This window comes from Octopus sinensis, linkage group LG4, assembly GCF_006345805.1.
Source record: "Octopus sinensis linkage group LG4, ASM634580v1, whole genome shotgun sequence".
NCBI classification, from domain to species: Eukaryota; Metazoa; Mollusca; class Cephalopoda; order Octopoda; family Octopodidae; genus Octopus; species Octopus sinensis.
In genome coordinates, this window is record NC_043000.1 from 64,088,457 (window position 1) to 64,104,318 (window position 15,862).

At 35.0% G+C, this 15,862-nt stretch overlaps 1 protein-coding gene across 6 annotated transcripts in view; it reads left to right on the plus strand.

The window, feature by feature from the left end:
* The first annotated feature begins 10,965 nt into the window (after positions 1–10,965).
* The window catches only part of LOC115210705 (prominin-1-A), a 132,398-nt gene continuing 127,501 nt past the window's right edge, over positions 10,966–15,862 (plus strand). For 2 of the 6 annotated variants that reach the window (XM_036502045.1, XM_036502046.1), the window contains exon 1: positions 10,967–11,458. The gene's annotated coding sequence lies outside the window, so the exon portion shown is untranslated. Of the gene's footprint in view, positions 11,459–15,862 lie in introns of all 6 variants that reach the window. The other 4 variants (XM_036502043.1, XM_029779398.2, XM_036502047.1 and 1 more) reach the window with 4 other exon arrangements.

Consider the following 15,862-nt stretch of genomic DNA (forward strand, 5'->3'; position numbering starts at 1 on the left):
TTTATAGTAACCACTTTTCCTGCTTTCACATCCATAACACCACTTTCAATTGTACAACTGTCATTTTCAACAGCTAGTCCCTTAGTCAGATCTATTTAATTACATTTAATTTAATGTTTATTTAAAGGGCTGGCACTAAAATGTCTCTTCCCCTAAGAGGATACTAACATATTTACCACTGTGAACCTTATAGAATAATTTTCACTGATACAAAGACAGATATACTAGTTGATCTGAATGGCAATGATTTACATTAAGAGGATATTCAGCAAAATTCAGCTATGAACAATATTTTTCTCAATCTTTTTTTATTACTCTTCTTAGAATAAAGAATAATTACATATATATATATATATATATATATACAACAAGCAGAGAAAGAGAGACATAGTGAGAGAGAGAGAGGACACTCAGCCTTGAAGAGAAGCTATTCACCCTGGAAGAGAAGCCACTCACTCTCCAGTGAACAAAGACTTCCTAAACATTCTCCAATCAAGATATGAAAAAAATCTAATCTCTTTCAACAGCTCAAATATTCAATCACTGCTCAAATGGGCACAGGCATGACTGTGTGATAAGAAGCTTGCTTCCCAACCATATGGCTCCAGGTTCAGTTCCACTGCATGGCACTTTGGTCATGTATCTTCTACTGTAGCTTCAGACCAACCAAAGTCTTGCGAGTGGATTTAGCACTGGCATCAACCACGCTCAAATGATGCTTTTTACATGCCACTGGCATGGGTACCAGTCAGGTAGCACTGGCATCGGCCACAACAATGACTCCTCTTGACTCAACAGGTCTTCACAAGCACAGTTTATTGCCCAATGATTGAAGGGTACTCTAAGATGGGCCAGTTATGCTGCACTGGCATAGGCCACGGTTACAATCTCACTTGGCTTGGTGGGTCATCTCATGCACAGCATATCTCCATGAGGCCAAATGTTTGAAGGTCATGCTCCACCACCTTATTCCAGGTCTTCCTGGGTCTACCTCTTCCACAGGTTCCCTCTACTGCTAGAGTGTGACACTTTTTAACACAGCTGTCCTCATCCATATGCAGCACATGACCATACCAATGCAGTCGTCTCTCTTGCATACCACATCTGATGCTTCTTAAGTCCAACTTTTCTTTCAGGGCACTTACACTCTATCGTGTATGTACACTAACATTACACGTCCAGCAGATCATACTAGCTTCATTTCTTGCAAGCTTACGCATGTCCTCTGTAGTCATGGCCCATGTTTCACTGCCATGTAGCATGGCTGTTCGCACACATGCGTCATACAGTCTACCTTTTACTTTGTGCGAGAGGCCCTTTGTTACCTGCAGAGGTAAGAGCTCTTCGAACTTTGCCCAGGCTATTCTTATTCTAGCAGCTATCCTCAGGTAATGGAAGCTATCAACTACTTCTAGTTTTTCCCCCTGGGATGTGGCAGAAGTTGTTCTCTGCACATTTTCAGTGTTTATTGCCCCTGAGCCTTTGCTACACACAAAAACTATCTTCCCAGTTAGCCTTCCTTTAATATTGCTGCACCTCTTATGTGTCCATAGTGTACACCGGGTACATCGTATGGAGTTTCTACCTATGCCTTTTCTACAGATCAAGCAGGGCCATCTACCTGAAGAGATTTATGATTTGTCTGCCTTCCTACTTATTAAGGCTTTTAGTTTTTGCTAGATAGATTCTAAGGCCCTTCAATTCTAGACCTTGCTTCCACACCTGAAACTTCTCTAATTCTAATAGTGACTCAGCTATTAGGGCAAGGTCATCAACAGGGGCATCCTGTCTTGAATTCCTCTGTTATTGCCTGGAGGACTATGATGAATAAGAGGGGGCTGAAGAATGATCCTTGGTGGACCCCTACCCCTACCCGGAATTCTTTACTATACTCACTGCCAAACCTGGACAAGGTTGTGTGGTGTTCAATTATAAAAATAAATAAAAGATACACATTAAGTACAGGACATCACCAACGTGTGAAGAATACATAAACACACAGAGATGAGTCCTGTATTTAATGTGTATTTTTTATTTATAGTGATGTGAAACACCCAGACTGAAGAAGTCAGAAAGACCATGATGGTGCTCCAGCATGACCACAGCAGCATAGCTGAAATGAGTAAAAGAGTGTGTATGCACATGTATGTGTGTGTGTGTGTATGTATGTATATATATATATATATTATATATATATATATTATATATATATATATATATATATATGAAATACACATTATTGAAATAAAAATTTTCCCCAAAATTGAACATATTTATAGAACCTGACACACATATATACATACAATTCACCCACATACACACAAATATTTTACCAAAACATCCTCATAAACACTCCCAAACATTCACATACAAACATACATATTGACCCTTACACTAAAAATACAATAAATTTCTTCAAATTCAGCAGCTGACCCAAGCAGTTTTGGATGAATAGGTTTATCTTTTGATGTCTAATGTCACTAAAGGGTAGAAAGTATGTCTTTTCCTTTTTCTTTTAAAGACCTTGTGAATTTTTAAAAAATACTTCAGGGAGACTACCTTTATGAAATGTGGAAGTATAGAATGTGGCCCTCTTGAGCACGGGGACCCCCTTTGGTGCAGGGCCTGATTGGGAGCAATCAGTCCAATTGGCTTAAGGCCAGCCCTGCCTTTGATTACAGGTCCACTTGATAAGAGCTGATGAGGCTAATCAACAACAACAACAACAACAACCACTTTTCCTTATCTTGCACCTTAATCATTGGCTCTTTCAGAGTATTGCTTGGCCCCAGTGAAACTGACTTGCTTTCAGGAAGTATACTTCTTTTTTTTCTTTTGTTACTCATTTGAGAAGTTCTAATTGATGATGGGTCTCCCATCAAGTAAGTGAATGATCTTTGTCAGCAATAATCATTCAGTTGTTTGACCAGCTGAGTTATAATCTACTCAAATTTAGACCAATTGAGCTATCTACCCAAATTTAAATTAATCTGTAAGAGGTTTTTGTATTTTACAGACATACAACATTTTTGGTATGTCTCAGTGTTGAGAATCTGATTCTATTAAATTTATTTTCATGTTTTACAACAGGTATGGTCAACTTTTTTGGAGAATCAAGCCGCATGATTCAGGTTTATCATCAGGTGAACCACATTACTAAAAACATTCAAAGTAATTTGTTTTGTTGGCATGCCATTCAGAAAGTCCCATAGCCTGCTTTAAGATATGGATAAAGATAAGCTTATACAATAGAATTTATGCATAAATTTTGCTATATAAGACTATTTTTGAACTAAAAAAATCTAGCTAGAAAGACATAAGAAGCAGAGCACAGTTGGGTCCAAAAGTTCTTGTTGTTGACCTGCCTCCCTCCATCAAAGCCTCATTCTTCAAGACTTCACTGTTTTATGTTCACTTTCAAAGCATTCACTTCCAATATGGCATTATCTCTTCTGGAGACAATTCCCAATAATAATTATAATTTATCCCAGTCATCAGTGGTGCCTTTTACCTCACACTGGCCAATGAAAGCTGGTGGATGGACAATTTGTCAGACAGATCCCAATTCAGTGGGTATCCGGTAGACTACTGAAGCAGAATGCATCTCTTACTCACACAGTACCTTTGCTCCACAAGACTCCTCATGATAGAAAGAAAGACAATATAAATCCGATCACTACAATCAATCACCATCTAAAACAATTTATGCAAATTTACTTTGTTCTTTTGGTCCTTATATTCTTACTGACACATGTATCCTAATGTAGTTCTCAGACTGAATCAGTATGACACAATAAGTAGCAAGGCTGGACCTTCGAATTACAGGTACAATCCATCTGATGGGATCCCATTCAGTTTCCATTATGTGTCCAATTTCACTCAGAGCTTGGATCTCACTAAATCTATAGTAAAAGAAAGACACTTGTCCAAAATACCACACAATTGAACTGGCCACTGAACTTCATGATTCTGTCAACCATGTCATATATATATATATATATATATACATACACACACACAAGATGAAAATGTGTGTGTTTTCATAGTGTATATTTATTTCATTTTGGTTATGTTCACATTCTGTTGTGTTTGTTTTCATCTCTGTCCTTTGTCTGTTTGCTATATGACTTGTCTTGAGCTGCAAGGCCTTATTTTATATCATTTTGTTTGTATAATGTATATTTATTTCATTTTTGTTTTTATGTTCACATTTTGTCATGTTTGGTCCCTTGTTTGTTTGCTTGCTATCTCCCAGTGGCTTCTCATTGTTGATGCCTCCAAAGGGGAACAATATTATCATTAAAGGCTTGAAATAGTTATGATCCTTTGGACAATAATTGATGAAGATTTAACAACATTTGATGTGTGTATTTTTTGTTAGCTGTATTTCTATATAGTTTTTGAATATATATATATATATATATATATATATTATATAATTAGGGCTTAGTAAAATAAATTACTTTGCCACATACTGAACTTGCTAGAAATAGCAGCCAAAAAAAAGTTTTTTTGCCATTTCCACTACTTAAAGAAAATTTCTCTCAGATAATGTTTACTCAAAATAACTCACGAAGGTATGGAGGTAAAAACAGAAAAATATCACAAGTACAAAGATTATTTGAGAACGTTAACGTTTCTAGATTAGCCAAATAAACTCAGCAAGTATGTGGCAAAGTAATTTATTTTACTAAGCCCTAATTATATAATGTAATATTTTGAATTCGCCTTAAATGGTCCTTTTACATACTGAATACTTGGTGAAATTGATTAATAACTAATTAATTTTACCCTCAATTGTTGATATATATATATATATATATACCATGGACTCTTCCGTTGTTAGACGATGTATGAGGGTTCAGCAATTTCTTGTCAAACAACCTCACAGATGATTTGTTGATAGTGAGCACCATCTGTCACATGTCAGATGATGAAATGAGAACAGAGCAATGTGAAAATGAAGTGCTTTTGCTCAAGAACATAATGCAATGACCCATCTGGGAATCGAACCCATGATCTTGCAATTGTGAGTGCAACACCCTAACCACTAAGCCATGTGCTTTCACATATACATACATACATGCATACACACACAAACACAAACACACACACAAATATATATGATGGGGCCGCCCATTGAAGACAATGTTTAAGTTCGGTTTTGGTTGAACAACCTGTACAAATTTGTTTATGGTGATTAAATGTATGTGCTGTGCACATTAGCTTAATCCCTCCATCATATTGACACTACATGAACAGGTGCACAGTGCACCACATGTCAGGTGTTGAAGTGATTGCAGAGCAACTTGAGATGAAGGGTTTTGCTCAAGAAACAGTGCATCACCCAGTCCAGGAATTAAAACCATGATCTTGCAATCATGTGTGTAACACCCTAACCACTAGGCCATACGCACTCACATGTGTGTGTGTATGTTCATGGATGTGTGGGTGGATGTTTGTGTAATCTTATCTTGACATCATGCAATAGTTGTAAATAAGCATCACCATCACACATGCAGTGTCCTTCATTTCCAATCTTATGTGGTAGCATGTCTGACTATAGGGAAATATTACTTCGCTTTGGAAACAGGTAAGGACTGACAACAGGAAGAGCATCCAGCTGTAGAAAATCTGCCTCAATGAATTTATCCAACCCATGCAAACATGTAAAAATGGACATTAAAACAATGATGATGATGATAGTGTTACAAATATATAGTGTTTATATTAAGATATTAATGATTCTGGGGCCACTGATAAAGTACACCATGAGCTTTCAGCATAATCTGTAGAGGAGAAATTATTTGGAGTTATTGACAATTTGATATTGAAAAGATTTTGTTAGCTTAGTTCACAGACTTATATTCTGAAAGCTTAGTAGAGTTAGATATGGTCTGTTTTATTTATTACTAATTTCTCTATGTTATAAACGCATGGGGGTCATGGGTGATTGAGGGGGTCACATAGGTGTTATTTTTAGTTGAAAATCATTTTATTGATCACAGTTAAAGGTTTTGAACTCAAGCTGAAGGCTAATCAATTATAGAATCTAGGCCATTGCTCTTCCACCAATCCACAATCAACTATTGTAAATTGTGGTGTTGCTAGAGCAATTTCTGATCGAAATAATGAGTTTATTGATCATGCTCTATTACACCTTTTTTTATGGATGTCAAAGCTAGTTTAGTCATTATAGAAATATATGTAATTTTATCTTGAGATCCTAGAGTAACTGGTTAAATTTCATAACATAAATTCCATCAGTCTATGCAAGCATGGAAAAGGGAAATTTAAATAATGATGATGATTATGATAATAATATATGGCTGCTGTAACATTGAGATATTGTATATTTAGATTCCTGTACTGTTGCCTAATTTAAATAGTAATAGTCTTTTATGAATAGTTAAAATATTACTTATTTTAAAATTCATATTGTAAATTTTGTTTTGAGATATCTACGAAGTCTCACTCATTTAATCTGGAAAAAGTACAAATATATTATTTTTACCAGAAAATGATTATTTTTAATAAGTAGCTACAAGCTGTAGTTGTAAATGCACCTACATCAGAGACTCTTGTAAAGCAAGTCTAGCTAACTGTAATAAGAGCTGTTGATATAGTGACAATTTATCCTCTTGTTTTGGATATGGTTCATAGGGCAGAATTCCTCTGTTTGTCCATGATGTTATCTGGCCTTTCTTTGTTTACGATGCAATGCTTAGGGCTCCCTGCAATTCAAACTGTCTTAAATGCTGGTATTGCACTTTGTAATTCTCAGATATTTTACACAATGTGAACAATATAATGGAATTTATAGATCTAGATTAAGTATAATGCTCAAGAAGGTTCTTTCACTAGAGCGGGCCTGTCACTTTTATTAAACTTTTAAATAAATATTGCAATGAGGAAATAATCATTTGACTCACTCAGCTTTGATCTATTCTTAGTTTGGGAAACATGAAAACACAATACCTTAAATTTCTAATTAAACTAGAAAGTTAACTAAAATGTTTGAATTAAGGATAGAGCAATGACTCAAGGGTTGAAGATTGATCTTTATTGTTCTAATGATAGAGAGGGTAAAAACTCCCTTCGGTCACAAGTGACCATGGGATTAGACCTAGAAAGTTCTCTGAGGCACAAGTCCAGGTAAGGTTGTTTTGTGGAAGACCAGCAGTCACCCATACATAGCAATCTCCCCTCTCCACATCACCAATGTTGTCCAAAGAAAAGGTATAGACTGATACAGCTTGGCACCTGTGACGTTGCAACTCATTTCTACAGCAGAGTAACTGGAGCAATGTGAAATAAAGTGACTTGCTCAAGAACACAACCTACAGCCCAGTCCAGGAATCAAACTCACTACCTCATGATTGTAAGCCTAACACTCTAACCTCTGAGCCAGATTCTTGCTATGTTGAAGCCAACATTGATTTTACAGCTTTCTGGAACCCAAGTAATTAACATTAGGGATACAGTGCATAAGTGCTTGGAAAGCTATACTAACACTTAGCATTTCTCAAACTATGAGTTTTCCTAACTATCACCATCAATGCTAAAATGGCTATAAAAGAAATAATGGGTTGAAAATGGAAAATATTGAAAATAATAGAAAAATATTGAAATGAAAAGATTTTTATCAAACTCTGACTGACATAAAAATAACTTCAAAGGGAATTATGAATTCAGGTATTATTATTTAGAATAGCCCAAATGTAGGTGAATGTTCTTGTTCAGTATACAAGTCAAGATTTTTTTTTCTTTAGATCAAGGTTTTTTGATGTTCTTGTTTATAATTTAGACAGACACAAGTTTGTAGATCTAAATTGATAAACCCTTTGCTCAAGAAATGCTTAGTTTTTCCAGCCACTTTTGCAACATCTTTTACAGATCTTACCTGATCTCCTTTCTTGTCCAAATCAGTCAGTTCTTCCTCATTCTGTTTGATCTTTCCATTATTGAACAAATGATCATTTACTATTACCCTGCTGTCATCTCTTGCATGCATTTTACTAATGTTATTCATATTCTTCTATACTGATCTGATCCCTTCAACCTTCGAGATTACTTTATACCATGCCTCTCTCATTGTTGCTACTTTGAATACAATCAGTTTGTGAAATAAGCTGAGAGCAGAAAACAGCCAGGAATCTGATGTATCACCTGTTGCTTGTTAGAGAGAAAATAGAGATAGAATGATAATTGAAAGTAACTAGAATAAAAGCAGATCAATTCGTCTTGACTATTCTGTCTTTGAGTAAGGAAATTATATTAACTTCAGAGAATTGATCTGATCAACAGAGGAATGAGACACTTTCAAACAGGGAATACCACCTCATTTAACATACCACCTCATTTAACATATGGGAGCAAATAATATGTATAGCAAAGTCTAGTTCATTTGAATACTCAGCTGCGTAAGTGCATTTGGTGTTGATGAGATTCAAAAAGAAGTGATTGGTACCTGTTTAGTGAATTATTGGGTTAGAGGATTATCCCAGTGATGCACCTTATAATTCAGAGATGGTTAGCTCATCAGTTAATTTTTGGAAGAATTGGTCCAAGAAAGTTTGATATATTTTAGGTTCTTTGATGTAAAGATTTCAAAATTTTTGCTTGAAGAAATGCAAAATATTTTTACGAAAATGAAAACAGTAATTGGTAAAACTGAGCATCTGTACAGCGTGCTATGAAAGTACATGGCTTAGTGGTTAATGTTTTTGGCTCATGATTGTAAAGTCATGAGTTTGATTCCCTGTGGTACATTATGTCCTTGAGCAAGTTACTTTATTTTATGTTGTTCCAGCCCACTCAGCTGGCAAAAATGTGTTGTACCTATAATTCAAAGAGACAACCTTGTCACATTCTGTGTCACACAGAATCTACCTGATAGCTATGTTAACCCTTTCGTTACTGTATTTCTGTTGAGATGCTCTGTGTTTCTCTCAATTATTTTAGATATAACAAAGAATTTTGTAAAATTACTTAGTTATCATTAAGCTAGTGTTAGGAACAGTAATTGTGACTCAGGTTTGGTGGAAAGTTTTAATTAAAAACTTATGAAAATAAGACATTTATATTACAGAACCAGAGCTGGTTTCAGCCAGGTTAGTAATGAAAGGGTTAAGGGTGCATATGCCTGTGGAGCGCTCATATATTTGCATGATAATTTCATGAGAAGGCTGTTATATTGATTGAATTAACTGGAACATTTGTTGTCATGACCAATGGCGTGCTAGTACAGTGTGTTACTATAATTTGAAGTCAGTTGATTGGTTGCTTCTGTTACCAACTTCTGGATTACAGAGGCAGTAAATGCAAATAAACCCTTTAATTGTGAAATTAAATTTCATGGTTATTCCAGTATTGATGTAAAATATTTACCAAAAAATAGAATTGGTATTTTCTGTTAGTCATGTTACCTCAATAAACTTGAGATATTCTTTTACTCGTTTCAGTCATTTGACTATGGCCATGCTGGAGCACCACTTTAAATGGTTTTAGTTGGAGAAATTGATCCCAGGATTTAGTCTTTGTAAGCCTAGTACTTATTCTATTGGTTTCTTTTGCTGAACTGTTAAGTTACAGGGATCGGTTGTCAAGCAATGGTGGTAGGACACACACACACATATGATGGGCTTCTTTCAGTTTCTGTTTACCAAATCCATTCACATGGCTTTGGTCAGCCTGCGGCTATAGTAGAAGACATTTCCCCAGGGTGCCACACAGTGGGACTGAACCTGGAACCATGTGGTTGAGAAACAAGCTTCTTACCACACAGCCACAACAAAAAATACTTTCAAACAGGACATTCCTCAACAAAAGATAGGTTGGTGTATAAAACTGCTTTTTGTAGTTAAACAATTAAATTTTGGGTGGATATATCTGGATTCTGTAGTAAAAGGGTTAAGTAGATCCTGATACTAATGTTCTCAGTAAAAGAGACATGAGAGTGCAATAATGTGAGAATGATAAAGTTTATGAAGTATATCTTGGTTTCTTGATAGATAAATACAGATACACCAACTTGACATGTACCTTGCTTTCAATATGACAACTGACCTGGACAGATTGTCAGTGATATAAAAGAATCATCCTATCTGATGTTATTAGCAGAATTTTTGTAACTAGCAAGCTTCTAAGTAAGCCAGTAATTTTTATTTGTTTATTTTTTTGTAATGATCAAGTCTGAGGGAAAAGGGCAGGACCTCTGGTAGGAGAAAGTAAACTTCTGACTGAATGTCTAGCAAGAGTGTAGACACAACTGAAGATAGTCAAGGGTCCATATGATGGTATTAAAGTGTACAGTGGATTATGTCTGTTGCTTCAAAACAGTAAGGGTCCTTCTGACAAGCTTCCATACAAGTTCTTTCTACAAAATTTCCCTTGGGGCTTTGGTTGTCCCGAGGCTATGCCATGTAGTGGGGTCAAATCTGTAAAGTTAAACTACACACAACATATCTGCACCCATATTTGACACTCATGTATTGCTGTAATAAAGCTTATTACCATGAATTTCTTACTCAACCACAGATTAATTGCAGATAACTTCATAGATGGATGCTGTCTTCAGCTTTCTATTTGGAGATATAGTGTTATAAGTAGATGGTTATATATATATTGGAAATTGTCATCATGGGACACTTAATATTTCAGAAATTAATAGTTAATGTTGAAAAGACAGCTTTCCTTACATCAGAAAAGATTGTATCTAATTTATTAAAAGATGTGTGAGTGTGTTTGTGCCCATATGTGTCAGAGAGAACAGAAGTGAGGTTTCTCAGTAGCATTTAAGGTCACAGTAAAATAATTGTTGAAACAGTAATTAATTTTTAGCTTGATATAAAATTTAAAATTCAGATAGAACATGAAAATTTCAGATTTACTGTCTAAAGCTTTAAATATGTTGAAAGGTGCGAATGCTAAAAAAAAAATCAACACAGCACAGCTAACAATTCCATCTAATGAGATGTGATAGTTTTGATTCCATATCTGACTGAAATGTAGATTCTCTATATACATTCCCATGATAATACCATGTTTCTGCTACTGTATATCTATTACGATGTCAGCAGCTACTACCATTTATCTACATAGCTTTCAGCTTCCCCTTACACCTTGCTCTCCTCTTTTAGATTCTCCGGAATCTTTACTCTTTCAATTTGTCTCTCGCTGCACACCTTAACAATAAGAAAGAGGAGACTTTCAGTTAAATAGTAGTTCGCCTCTAAATATTGGCAAAGAGACAACTATCTGGACTGAATAACAGTTTAATATTTAGCTTGTTTTGAACAACATCATGCAAGCCTCTTTTTATATCAAATGAATATTTTGATTTTCAACTTGAATTCAGTTAATTCTAGCTCGAAGAAAATTAACCTTCGGACATGGCTGATACTATTTCACACGATGTAATTTTGTTTCGCCATCACACGCCATCACCTCTACACCAGTAAGTATAACTGAAATATTTTCTCCACATTTGAACAACTAAACTAACTTTAGGCCATTGTGCGACTTATTCTACAACTGAGCAGTCAATCAATTAAAGTCCAGAAAGTTCACAGTTAATCTCCATAGCTGTCCGTCCATATGATTGTTTTCTTTCCTTTGTTCTGTTTGTTTCTCCGACAACAATCAAAAGCTACATCGACTGAGACTCCTGTCTTTACAACATAGATAATTGACAGGCAAGATGGGGTGGCGAGGTAAACTGATGGATAGTCTGTCAAATTATAGTTTTCTAATTAACTTGAAAATAGAACAGAGTATGACAACTAGCTCTCTCCCTTATTAATCTGCCTTCGTTGTTTTATTTAATCTAAGAAAGCCTGCTGTACTCTGGTTATTAGGATTTGCCTTTCATAGTTAATATTCTTTAAAAAGGATTCTGTTCATAAACTTCTATGATTAATTCTGTAATTATATTAGCCCCTTTTCGTATAAATTTAAAGGCTTTATATCTTAAGAAATTATTCTTTTGCCTCGATCAATATTATCAATGTTCGTTTGTTGTTATCACTAGAAAAAATACGGCGGGAAATGCGGGATGCTGGTAATTATTTAGCGAAACAAATATGCGACTTAATTTATTTTTGCCAAATTACATTTGGAAAACGGCATGAATATCACCATTTCTACATTACCTTAGTAAATCTGGAGGAGGTTTCACTGTTATTATATGAACAGAAATAAGAACACAAAACAAAACAGGCTGCGACACAATGTTCTATTGTTTATCAACGATGTTACTAGAGCAGGCAGTCGTCAACTTTTCGTCGAGATCCATTGTTCTTCGACATACTTCAACTAGATATTCTATAATTACTGAATCACAGTTCTTACTAACTCCCGGAATTCTTTGTACATTATAAACAAACAGGTTTCGATATACGCACCGGGCTTTGAGATGTGGAATTCATTTTTTTCTTTACATGTAAATCCGGTTAGAATTTTGATTTGTATAACATGTTGCTTGTAAAGCAATACTTTCCAGACACTTCGTTTTTACATGGTACGCTATGATATCAATAGTAAATAAATATACTGCAACTTAACACATCGGTACTACTATGTTGGATTAATTTAAATTCAATTTGAAAGAAGGGAACTTTTTAATTGATTTTATAAACAATAGAATAATGCATCGATTTTTCTGCTTCTCAGAAGTCTACTTTGTACAAGCTGGAAATTTCTATATTTTAGTTGCCATAAGTTGTTTAGATATTAAGAAGTGCTCAAGATTTTTTTTATTTTTAAACAATTGAAATTATACTGCTGATAAATAGTTACCATTACAAGTAAATATTATACATCAACAACTAGTATTGTCCGATATTTTTCCTTTCTAGGTTACTAGATTCATGTAATATGCCGTCTGAGAGAATATTCATTTTTAGGAATATGTTTTTGCTTACATAATTTTCAAAATTTAGCTATTTTACTACTTTCTTTTATTAGGTAGCGTTTACTGGGGTGTCTTAGGACAAGTGTTAAGGATCAAAATATCTTTAGGATGCAGATACGCGGTTTGGTAAGATAACCAAAACAACCTTTATTTTCAAAATGATAAACATTAAGCATATTGATATGAAATAAAATTAATCTTTCTTCACTATATTTACAAATAGTAATATCTAACTTGGGGAAGTCAAGTAGTTTCTAATTTTCTCTCCTGATATTAAGACTGAGAATAAAGTACTATATAGAGAAATACATAAATGTGATTAAAAAGTACACAAAACTTGTGCTTATCAGTCATACATTAATAGAAAAACGACAGTTATGTAACATCTTCAGTGTTACTTTTTGCCAGTCTTTTTATATAGTTAAATAACTATTTCATTTTTTGGAGATAGGCAGATCCTATAATATTTCCCCGTTATTTCTTTGATTTGTAAGGTTTGTATGGTTTATTCATTAAGAAAGGGCCGACAACAGTTCATTTTATTAGCTGCCAAATCTGTCACTGATTAAAGGTGAAATATGTTGTGGACCTAAAGAGGAAAGCTTTGATGCAGATTTACCTATGCTGTAGGTGTGGGGGGTTGACATAATTGATCATCAGAAATTCTTAGTCCCATTATTTATAAGGGTTTTGAATGTTTTAAATGTCAAAGCTTTCCTGTGATTGTGTCATGGTGTTTGGTGAAACTAAGCTGTCATGAACCCAATAAAAGGTGTCTGAGATTTGTATACGTAGAATCGGAGCAAATATAGTGTAAGGTAAATGATGGTATCTTCTTGAAGAAGAGTTATGTGGGACATAAAACTTAACCTGTAACTAGATTTGATAAAATGTTTATAGGAGAGAGCCCTGTCAATATACATTGAGATAGTCTTTTTTTCTTTTTTTTTTTTTGAGGATACTTTATCCTAAAGATGAAAAATAGTAAAGGTTATGTTTGCTGCCACTTTTAACATTTAGTCTACCTGGCAATTTACACTTTAGTGTGTAGTCTACCCCCACCCTTAACTCTAATGCTAATCCTAACCCTAACCCAGATCAGGATTTTCACAGCATAGAATATGGATACCGTAGTAGACTGCATGCTAAAGTAGCACCCTATGCTCTTTATATGTTCAAATTAGCATTTTGACTTCACTTTCTTGGATATGGTAATACATTTTCCATTGTGGTCTTCCTTTTGTGTTTTTTAAATGACATGATGTTTTTTTAAGTTATATTTGGTCCTATTTCTAATAGATTCAATAACTATGTAGAAAACTTATGGTTTACAAAAGAAAATTTAGGAATTTCACTGGGTAAATTGTTTTTAGATTGAAAAATACATTATAATTATTTGCACTTGTGCAATAAATTGTGACTACATTTTTTTTCTTATCAATGGGAGATTCCCACTTTTGGAATCCTGCTTGGATTTGCTCTAGATTTTGACAACGGTGTTAAAACTGACCTTTGAAATGCTTTTACATCTTGGAGGAGAGATGGAAGTTTGCTAAATCTGGTGAATAGGGCAGGTGCAGAAGTGATATCATGTTGTTTTTGGTGAGAAACTCATAAGTGAGGGGAGTTTGGTGATGGTGCATTGTTGACCTGAAGAATCCAATTCTTTGCACTCCACAAATCTGGTCATTTTTGCCAAATATCCTCCCTCAAACACTTTGAAATGTTGCAGTAGAACTCCTGACTGACAGTCTGGTCCTGGGGGATGAATTCTCGATGCACAATACTGCGGATGCTGAAAAAGACAATGAGTATGCTCTTGATTGAGCTGCAGCTCTGTCATGCACCCATGCCACTCAAAACATTGCATATGACCCATTGCCTCATTACTGTAATCTTGCTGAAGCATACTCAGTGTCCCTGTAGCAGACTTCCCTAGTTTAATGCAAAATTTCATGTTGGGTCTTTGTTCCAACTTCCTGTCCATGACAAAATCACTGACTACAGCATACACATGATCACAAAAATACAAATTTCACAACTTGTGAAATAAACACAGTGATATCACTTAGCACACTGCCTCATGAAGGTCACTGCTAGCTCTCACTGTGCATCCAACCAGATGCTGTCATCAATTGGTGTGCTACAGAACCAGCCTGGGAACTTTTGGATAATGCCTCATAAGAAGTACTCTAATGACATAGCTCTCTGTATAAGCTGTTATATAATGACACGGCTCTGTACGTATAAGAGGTGGTTAGTAGTATAAAGGGTTGGGGTACAGTTTATCCTAGGCAATGTTTTTTATGGAGACAGCACTTTTGGATCTGCTGTAGAAGCCTGTATGGGCTTGAGGGCCTAAGGGGTGAGCAGAAAACTCAAGGCCTGCACTAAGGGCACACACACTAGCTATGCCACTGTAGCTGTAATGGCTTAGCTGTCTATATGAGGTAGGGACCTATGAAGAAATAGCTTTGTATAATAATGATGAGGATGTGTGATATAATGACATAATAATGTATAAAAAGTGGTCCAAGGATGTAAGGCTATAATGATATAATGATTACAAGAGGCATGATAACCTAATAAAGTATAGAGTATTTAACATAACTAGATATTAAATTATTTTTTTTTATTTGTCTCTTCATGGACAATCTGGTAATTGTTGTTTGCTGTTTAGCTCCATATCAACCTTGCCAAAGCATATCTATGAGCAGTGAGATTCCAACTATTCTACGAACATCCCATTGTTATTCCAAGCATAACTTATTTAAAATTACATTATTCAATGAGTGTGTTTATTTTTTTTTTAAGACAATAGTTGTGAGTTATTTTAAGAAGATTTGGTTGTTATTTCTGGTAAGTCAAGCAGCCACATAGATGCTTGAAAAGCTCCATGATCTATTTAGCTAGTATTTATTCTTAGTTTTAAGGCAATAAATAGAGGAG